Source organism: Trichomycterus rosablanca, chromosome 9 (assembly GCF_030014385.1).
Source record: "Trichomycterus rosablanca isolate fTriRos1 chromosome 9, fTriRos1.hap1, whole genome shotgun sequence".
Classification (NCBI taxonomy): domain Eukaryota; kingdom Metazoa; phylum Chordata; class Actinopteri; order Siluriformes; family Trichomycteridae; genus Trichomycterus; species Trichomycterus rosablanca.
The window spans coordinates 3,269,467-3,280,485 of record NC_085996.1 but is presented as its reverse complement, the minus strand read 5'-3'; positions in this window follow the sequence as shown (position 1 = coordinate 3,280,485).

The following is an 11,019-nucleotide window of genomic DNA, read 5'->3' as shown; positions in this document are numbered from 1 at the left end:
ACAAACAGAACCGAAGCTTTCACCACGTTACTCACTCTCGAGTGGCTCGGTTCCGGAGTCTCTGTCTTTTCTGCTTTAAAATAAAAAGAACATGAATAACTGAGAATTCAGAAAATGTTCCATCTTTTTAATCTTCAGGATGAATCACACCGCATGAAGCTACTTACCCAGATCTTCCATCACATGAGACTCGTGTCTCTTCAGCCATTCTAATGTTAATTCATAGGCCTTACTGCTGTTCAGATGCTTATAAACTGTCCTCATCTGCTCCTCTTCTGGTTTCTGGCTACTGATCTCATTCAATGCTTCCTTAGAAATCACTTCCTTCTCAAGCAGACAATCAGCCAGACCGTTTACGCTCTTCACTCGGCCCACGATTTCACTCCTGTGGACCTTCAGGAACCGTTCGGCGGGGGACGCCATCTTCACCTGTTCAAAATCAACCACAATGTCGGTGCACTTTTTTATATTGAAGCATCTGTAATGGTTAAGTGGGTCAAACTGGTTAAGAGTAAGTCAGCATGAATCGAGCTTCAGCAACATTCACACCAAACTCCTCGCCCTGTGTCATGATGGACCTCACTCTCTCGATCTAAATAAATCTGAATCGTGAACTGGTTCTGTTCAGGCTTTTAAGAATCTCTGTACTATTCTGAGAACCGCCGGTGCTATTGGACCCGAGGATGTGTCACCAGCAGACGGGGCGCTGCACAATGCACGGCTGGAGTAAACATGAGCAAGAAGCCGAAGGAGTGCATAGATTACCTGTGAGGATTTGTGCAGCTGTTACAGATGTACAGGTAGTATGGATCAACTATTTGTGATAAGAGAACGTTCTTGTTCCTCTACAGCCTGACACGCCCTCAGATGTTGGCACGGCATGTTGAAGACAAAAAAGAGTGATTAGGTTTACAAACTAAAACACTGTTTGAAAATGGCTGTTTGTGCACAGAAATAAAGGAAAGGCCCTTCACCATACTGTTGCTATAAATATGAGAATATTTTATTTATTTGATGTTATTGATGTATAACTGATGTGCCTGTTAGAACCGTTAAAGAGTGAGAACAGCAAAAAAATCAGATTGTCCTATTTTCTATGCAAAATACTAATTCACTGGGCAAATGGCAGGAAACACCCTGGACAGGTCGCCAGTCCATCACAGAACACACACACACACACACGAGTAAATTTTGCAGCTCCAGTTGTTTTTGCGTGTGTGAGAGAAAACCCGGAGAACCTGATGGAAACCCACACTGACCCCTGCTCACCCAGCCTGCTAAGAAATCGAACCCAGGACTTTCTTGCTGTGACGCAACAGCACTACCCTTTGCGCCACTCTGCCACAAAAAATAATAATTTTGTTCATTGTTTATTACATGAATGTAACTGTTGGGTAGAAATGGCGTCAGTATAAACAAAATATGTCTTTTTCTCCACTTAGGGCTGTAATTCATGTTATTATCACAGTTCAGCAATATTCTTTTACATTAGATCAGTGCTTTTAGATCAGTGTTTCCTGTTTACATGGTTTCTTTCTAATAACACTGTGATATACAGCATCATAACTAACAAATGAATAGTTACATAAATAAATGAATCACTGAATATAAGGAGATGCACATTAATAGTCCAGAATTTTATCTTCAGGGGCAGTGATAGCTCAGTGGTTAAGGTACTGGACTAGTAATCAGAAGGTTGCCGGTTCAAGCCCCACCACTGCTAAGTTGCCACTGTTGGGCCCCTGAGCAAGACCATTAACCTCAACTGCTCAAAATCATGTTCAGGTCATAATTGTGAGTCGCTTTGGATAAAAGTGTCTGCTAAATGCCGAAAATGTAGATAAGAATCGTGTTTTTGGTGCAAGATATAAACTTTCACTTTCAGTTTAGTAACACATTTATTCATTATATTAGTTTAAGCATATTTTACACGACAGTGTTAATAAATTATTATTAACACGTAATAAATTAACAATAATAAATGTTTCATTTTGCAGCCGTAATAAAGAAAAGCATTTCTCACATCAGCAGCGTGAATATTAAACGTTCTTACCTGGCGGAGATCAGACTGTAGAGCAAAGAGGAAATGCCCTGCTCCTGATTGTGTCAGATAGAATAAAGGTAAAAAATGTCACACAGAGAGACGAACTTCAGACTCGTGTCAGGACTCGTCACGTGTGGGAGGAGAAACCAACATGGAACCTTCATTCATTTCTTTATTCAGACCTTCAACTGCTTTAGGGACAACTGTTTGAGGGACAGTGGTAGCCTAGTGGGTAGAGCTTTGGACTATCAACCGGAAGATTGGTGGTTCAAATCCAGGCTCTGCTATTCAGCCACTGTTGGGTCCTTGAGCAAGGCCCTTAACCCTGTCTGCTCCAGGGGTGCTGTATGATGGCTGACCCTGCGCTCTGACCCCAGCTCCCTGTACAACTGTATACGTATATATGACAAATAAAGTATATCTTCTTTTCATTGTCAGAGTCACAGTGGGTCAGGCACCATGCCCGGACACTGTGTGCAAGACATAAATGCGCTCTTTTAATAAAATGTGCTCCAATTCTCACAAACTCCAAAATCATGGAGGGGCACCACATACTAACGTTGGTTTTGAAAAAAAATGACCAACATGCTCATGATCAAATGTCCATATAGTTTCGACCACAGAGTATTTAATGGTATTTTTTTTCCTGTGAGTGAATTACTGTAATGCATACTTTAACCACAAAAACACACTGTTGTTTTTGGAAAGAATTACCAGTGAGGAGCAGGATTGGTGCTGTGGACTACTAACCGGGGTGCTTACACAGCATTGAAGACCCCGTCCACTTTTTATAGTCCCGTCTTCTCTCACCCAGCAGATTAGCGACTGATTTTGTCCGCTGCACCGCCTGCACTGCCGATTGTGCCTGCTAAGGGGCACCCAGACGACCGGTAACAATACTAATAATTGTGTAAACCAACGTGACATCAACAATGAAGTGATGTCAACAGTCTGTCTGTGGTACGAGAGCTACAGCTTGTCACTGTTAGAACTGATCTACCTGTTGAACATAAATGATGAAGTGTATGAACAACAAAAACTACAAACTGAATAATGAAAAACACTTTATTTTAATATAATTTGCAGACATTTTAAAATAAGTCAACTGTAATCAGGAAAATAAATCAGTAATTATACTGCAAACAACAAAAAGCATCATTTTTAATAAGCATAAAGCATTATATAACTTTGAGATCAAAGTTCGAATCTCAGCTGTGCTACTGACCGGCCAAGGTGGCTGCACAGGCACACGACTGGCTGGGTGTCTGTAAGTGGAAGGGACAGTGGTCAAGCGCTGCAGCAACACCCTCTGCTGGCCAGTCACGGTGCCTAACCCCATTCCCAAAGATATCATATTGCAGCGGCAGCTGTAAGTGACCCCACCTGACCTTTGTCCTTCCAAGTGGGTGGTGGCATTGAAGGTGATTATAACTCGTTTAATGAATACTTTCGTGTTTCATTTAGTTCTGCTTTAAGAAAATGTTTTAAAAATTCTGTACAATTAAATGTGACCGGATGGCTTCGGATCTTTGCACGTTTTCAAATCAGAGAGTACAGCTTTTTCTTTTGCTGGATGTTTTTGTACACAGCAAGAGCAGGAACAAAAACCTTTGAAATGCACCACAGATACGGGTCTATAGTGAAAGACCTGTCGATGCTCCTCTCTTCCTCTTGAGGACCTAAGACGATCGTCGATGGAATGTCACACACGTACATGTGATACTGGAGCAGAGTTTGTGTGTCGATTGAGAACTTTTTCTCATCAGTGAGGTAAATCATTTTATTTACACCAGTTTTTGGGTTCTTATAGTTCATGACATTTTCAGCCTTTAGAAACGAGTACTCGCTGTGTTCCACAACATCACTGATCAATATACAATCAAATACTTCCTTTATCTCCCCCTCACTGCCGCTGCATTGTTTCATAGCCCAGTTACGGAGCACAATGTCCCGCTCCGTCATTTTCTTCATCTTCTTCAGCTTATTTTCCTTCAGCACTTTCTTTCTGTTATTGTTTCTTTTCTTGGTCTCATTTAAAGGTGTACTTTGGTTTAAGGGTTGACCTGTAATGTCTGTAGCAAATAGTTTTGAAGAACTTTCAGCATGACCCAGTGACTACTTTATCTTGATCCTTCACTGCACCAGTCACAGAACTCACAGCTGGATCACTAAACCTACTGTAAACAGACGTGGGGTTAAAACGCTCATTTGGTTCATACACGTTCTCTTGTATGTCCATGTTTTCCTCTAGCCGTGCATCATCTCGACCCTCAGACTGGAGCTGCATGACTGATGTGTTTTGAAAACGGGATGAAAATTAAGTTTTACTGTGATTTGCTTCAAACAGACCATCAGGCTGCAGAGGCTTTAAAGAATTTTTGTAAAACTGCATATTTGGTTCACTGACCGTCTCCTGCACATCCATGCTTTCTTCTACTGGTTGTAGCTGGCACTGCTGGCCATCAAGAACATCTGGATGATTTAAGATAGCAGAACTATTTCTTTCTTTGAACTTAAGATCTTGCAGCCCCTCATTTTGCATGAGCTCATCCACTACAGCAGGTAGAGGGGTACCATAATGCTTATTCTGGCCCTGATGGCCATCAAGGACATGTGGATGATTCGGGACATCAGAAGCACTTCTTTCATTTAAGTTAGGATCTTGCAGTCCCTGGTTTTGCATTGGGCCACCTGCTACTGCAGGTAGAGAGGTACCGTAATGCTTATTCTGATCAACATCAAGAACATCTGGATGATTTGGGACATCAGAACCACTTCTTGCTTGTAACTTAAGATCTAGCAGTCCCTTGTTTTGCATCAGGAAATCTGCTAATGCAGGTAGGGAGGTACAGTGACGCATATTCTGATCATAATCATGATTGTCTGGAAGATTCGGGACATCAAAATTATTTCTTTCTTTGAACTGAAGACCCTGCAGCCCCTCAGTTTGCATTAGCTCATCCACTACTGCAGGTAGAGAGGTACCGTCATGCTCATTCTGTTCACCATCAAGAACATCTGGATGATTTGGGACATCAGAACCATTTCTTTGTTTGATCTTAAGATCTTGCAGCCCCTCGTTTTGCATTGGCTTATCCACTACTGCAGGTAAAGAGGTCCCATAACACTGATCAACATCAAGAACATCTGGATGCTTTATGACATCAGAAGCACTTCTTTCTTTACACTGAAATTCTTGCAGCCCCTCATTTTCCATTGGCTCGTCCACTACTGCATGTTGAGAGGTAGCGTAATTCTCATTCTGATCACCATCAAGAACATCTGGATGCTTTAGGACATCTGAACCATTTCTTTCTTTGAACTGAAGATCTTGTAGCCCCTTGATTTGCAATAGGTTGTCTGCTACAGCAGGTAGAGAGGTACCATAACACTTACTCTGGCCCTGATAGATATTAAGAACATCTGGATTATTTGGGACACCAGAAGCACTTCTTCCTTTGAACTGAATATCTTTTTGTTCCTTGTTTTGCATTGGCTTATCCACTACAGCAGGTAGAGGGGTACCGTAATGCTTATTCTGATTATCAACAAGAACATCTGGATGATTTAAGATATCAACCTTTCTTTCTTTAAACTGAAGATCTTGCAGCCCCTCGTTTTTTATTGGGTCATCTGCTACAGCAGGTAGAGAGGTACAATAATTCTCATTCTGGTCCTGATGACTGTCAAGAACATCTGGATGCTTTATGACATCAGAACCATTTCTTTCTTTACACTGAAGTTTTTGCAGCCCCTTGTTTTGCATTGGCTCGTCCACTACTGCATGTGGAGAGGTATCGTAATGCTCATTCTGATCACCATCAAGAACATCTGGATGCTTTATGACATCAGAACCTCTTCTCTCTTTGAACTGAAGATCTTGCAGTCCCTCGTTTTGCATCAGGTTGTTTGCTACAGCAGGTAGAGGGGTACCGTAATGCTCATTCTGTTCACCATCAAGAACATATGGATGCTTTGGGACATCAGAACCATTTCTTTCTTTGATCTTAAGATCCTGCAGCCCCTCATTTTCCATTGGCTCGTCCACTACTGCATGTGGAGAGGTAGCGTAATTCTCATTCTGATCACCATCAAGAACATCTGGATGCTTTAGGACATCTGAACCATTTCTTTCTTTGAACTGAAGATCTTGCAGTCCCCCGTTTTGCATCAGGTCACCTGCTGCTGCAGGATGAGAGGTAACATAATGCTCATTCTGGTCCTGAAGGATATCAAAAACATCTGGATGATTTAGGACATCAGAACCACATCTTTCCTTACACTGGAGTTCTAGCAGCCCCTCATTTTGCATCGGCTTATCCACTACTGCATGTAGAGAGGTACCGTAACACTTATTCTGATCACCATGAAGAACATATGGATGCTTTGGGACATCAGAACCACTTCTTGCTTTGATCTTAAGATCTTGCAGCCCCTTGTTTTTCATTGGCTCGTCCACTACTGCATGTAGAGAGGTACCAAAACACTTATTCTGATGACCATCATAAAAATTTTTCTCAGATCTCGGAACATCTGATATTTGAGGTGTATTCTTAAACTGTACCTCCTGCAGGTCCTCTGTTGGTAGAAGTTTATCTTTCTCCTGGACCACTGTTGGTTCACATGTCTGTAATGATCGAGAACCAAGCTCCTCTGCTGGCGATACACAGCCCAGATCAGCGTTTTTGGACTCACTGTCGCTAGTTTTCTTCTCACTACATGGAACGCCAGTGACTATTGGGTGACTGATGGTATGAAGGCTTGTCACAACCTGTAACTGATCATTAGTTTGTGACAGTGAGCGGTCAGTCAAGCTAAATGACGATCCATATCTACTGCTGCCTGACTCTTCTGCATTTATCTGCATGAACTCTTAATCATCATCATTTTCTACCAACATCGATACTTTTGCAGCTGTAACGTGGTCTTTGTCCTTTTCAAAAAACAACCCTAACATCGATTTAGGAAATGTAGCTTTTTCTCTGTTCGAGAAACAACTTTAGTTCTTTTTTACGACTGATCTCGTTAATCTCTTTAGCAGTGAGACACAGACTCTTTTTCAGCTTCTTATCCTTCAGAGAATCTTTCAAAGCCTCAATTTCACCCTGTTTGAGCTTCTTCTCCAGGTCATCAATCAGTTTCTGGCTGTTTTCAGGATCAGAGACCCAGTCTTCCAGTTTGGCCATGGTGGATAAGGTCTTGAGATCTGTTGAAATGTAGATAATGTAGTTGTTTACACAGTGTATCAGATTTTCATTTGTACACTGGCTACTGCAGTTGAAGGTCAAAGCTTTGCAAACACTGGTAGGGAACACATTATCGTAAAAAGGAATTTGTGTCCTTACTGGTTTATTTTATTTTTGCATATTTGCAACTTTTAGTTTTTTTGCACCTCTTAAAAAAGTGTAATATAAGACAAGGGGCAGATAATTTGTCACAGCACACATATCATGACAGTACTACACTTTAAATAATTTTCTGCAATGGTTTCTTTTCTTTGACCGAATTATTGAAACCCAAACCCTGAATTTGATGCGTATAACACATTCCAATAAAAGTTACAGAATGTTGAAGTGGAGAAGGGTTTTGGGACTTAACAAAGATACAAGTTACCATCAAGGCATCTTTTCTTTGGAAGTTCGTAGTTATTTAAGCACGGTGATACCAGGCCTCATTCTGCCTGCACTACAACAGTGCGGCTTCCTAGACACAGAGTGTGTGTGTGCTTGACCAGCCTGCCTGCAGTCCAGATCCACAAGAAACACTGCAACAATCAGTGTCCTCAGTTCCAGACGCATTAAAAAGTCTCATTAATAAAAATGCTGATGGGACTTGGTAGGGAACACACCCCCGTCCTGACTTTTTTGGAGTTACAGCATCAAATTCTAAACGTGTTTCTATTTACAAACTAGAATGAGGTTGATCAGTGAAACATTAAGAATCTTTTCTTTGTACTTTTATCAGTTAAATAAAGATTTAAGGGAAGTAACACATCACACATTCTTCTTTTTACTGTCATGTATTAAACGTGACCCGTCTGTGTTGCTCAATTACAGATTAATAAATGATTGCCGTAGTTTTGAATTTTTTTATTGTCGTCCTGGTCAGGGTCGCGGATGGTCTGGTTTCACCAGGAAAGACTGGGTGCAAGGCAGGAATACCCTGGATGGGATGACGACATTAAAGCATTAATAGATTTTAGTGGGTTAGTAAGAATTTAGTTTTTACTTACTTGGAGAATTATTGAGACGGTTATCTGGTTCATCCACGCCGTCCTCTGTTTGACTCCTAAACCTCTTCCCTGTGTAAACATATAAGGAAAAATAACACACACACAGAAAAATCACAAATACCTTCAAATCATCAAGCAAGACCTTAATATACCTAAAAATGACTAAATGTATAAAGGTATTTTAATGATTTACTTTAAGTGTTTCAGCCAAATCAGTTATATGAAATAAATAATGTCTGGAAAAGAGTAGGGCTGGGTATCGCCACTAATTTCCTGGATCGATTCGATTCGATTCGATTCACAAGGTCCCGATTCGATTCGATTTCGATTCAACACATTTAGGCATATTTGAGTTACATTAACAGGTTTTGTTTAAATATGTACAGATGTTCAGAGAACGAATGTGCTAATTGTACAAAGAACATAATATTTTCATTATTAAAAATATTTGTGTATTTTGTTTACATAAATAATTACTCCAAAACAGAAAACAGTAACATTCATTTTTTATTATTATTTTATATGTCTGACACGCTACAACATTGTAAATGTAATGTAAACATACACCTGGCTGTTGAACAGCTTATGCCAAGTTTACACGACACGACACTCTGATTAACACCTGGTCGCTGTAATGTTCACACTACACGACTGATCGGCGATGGGGGTTTTTACACTACACCATCTATCACCAGGGGGAATCACAGGTGAGCTTCTCTGCTCTCCAAAACTACGTTCTGTCACGAAAACACACGTGAGAAGTGATGAAAGGTTTAATGATACCACGTCCAAACATGCACATCAACAAGTAGCGAGAGATGAAAGTTTGTGCGCCGATGAAATAAATGAATCTGAGTGGATTTGGCAACACGAGCAGCATGGCTTGTTCTATAGTGAGTTGGAGGTTAATAAATATTTTGTTTTGTAGAGAACGATCAGGTCAGAAATACTGTAAAACTCGCGTGTGCTGATGTATTCTGATAGAAACTATATTCCGCTCCTGAACCACCTGTTTACAACCTCGCCCCTGTGTTTCCCCTCGCTGTTTCTCACATTGATTGAGAGCCGAGTTTTGATCGCAGAGCGAACACCGAGTTCCTCCCGAATCCAGCACCGACCCGTCACCGAGCGAAAATCAGGGCTAGAATCATGTAGTGTGAACCAGGCATAACTTGAGCTTCTGCCATGCTGAACTGATGTGCAGATCAGATCTCGTTGCGCAAAAAAAAGACCGCTACCAGTCTGTGGGTCATTTATTACTGGGCCGCACAGAAAGAAAAAATAATTAGAGACGCTACAATAGCAATGAAAACACTGCGCCAATTTTCAACACACTTCAGGCGCTATTGCCTCCTATCACCACTAGGTGGGAGCTGCGTCTTGTTGCATTGAAAAAAGCTGATTTTCCATTATTGTGAGTTAGTTATTACACAGTTACATAGTTATTTTATTTTAAATCCTCCCACCCTGCCAGTCCGTGACATTATGTCTTAAATAAAACCGGTCCATGGTGCAAAAAAGATTGGGGACCTCAGCCCTATAGGTCAGAGTTTTACTGTGACTTACTCTCTGGTTCGGCATTGTCAACCTCATTTCTGTTAGAAATGTTAATAAATCAACCAACAAACCAATGATCATGATCAATTCTGTCATTTCTTACAGCCAGCAGTTAATATTCGGCTCCTTTAGTGAATAAGTTCTCTACAGAACTTGTTATCAAGCTACACCAGTAAAATGCTTAACTTTGCACCCCTGGGATCAGATGAATCCCCCCCCCATCTCCAAACCGGCAGGTGTAGCAACAATTCATAACAAGTATGTTCTTTTTTGTCTAATAATTATTAGTTTTAAAGCTAAAAGTGACCAAATTCTTTTGATGTTACTGTTTTACTGCCATGTTTGTTATGTTGGGCTGGTTTTTGATTCAGTAAAGCATGAAAACTTATTGACCTCACACTCAGTGATGTGTTATTCTGAAGGATCACTATATATGCCCATTGGTTACTGGTTACCATCAACTAATGACCATTAGGACTTGGTAAGGGGAAGAGGTATTTATCTAAAACACAGTCGTCAGCTGGAACAAAATCACAGAAGCAATTAATTCTATTAGTTCTATTATTATGATTTAAAAACAAAACTCAAAAGTCAGGCTTACCCAGTTCTTTCATTAAATCAGACTCGTTCTCTTTTAGCCAATCATAAACACACTGATAGGCTTTCTCGCTGTTCAGGTGCTCGTATAATTCTCTCATTTGTTTCTGGCTGGTTGTCTGTCTTTTGATGTTAGAATACATTTCAGCTTTAATAATGCCCTTCCCACGCAGAACATCAGCCAGACCTAATGGATTTCTTGTCCTTTTGATAAGTTCCGCCTGGTGTTTCTTCAGAAAATGCTTTGCACCGAGTTCTGCCATGGCGCCTGTACAGCAAACAAACAGTGTGTTAGAACAAACAACCCTACAGAGAGCTGCTGGTGACCTTATCAATATGCATAATTCATGCCCACGCTCTGTTAACATGTGGGATGAGAGCCTAATGCACGGCCATGACTAACATTTGTGAACGATATTATTAAAGTGTGAAGTTAAAGCTCTTAAGGGAAGCTAAATCTCGTGCTCTAGGGCCAGAGAGAGCATGAGTTCACTACCAGTCTGAAATAATACCCACATTCTTCCCTGTGTCCCTGCCAGCAGTAATGCCCAGTCACACCGAGCTGTCCCACAGTGGCTGGCTTTTGTTT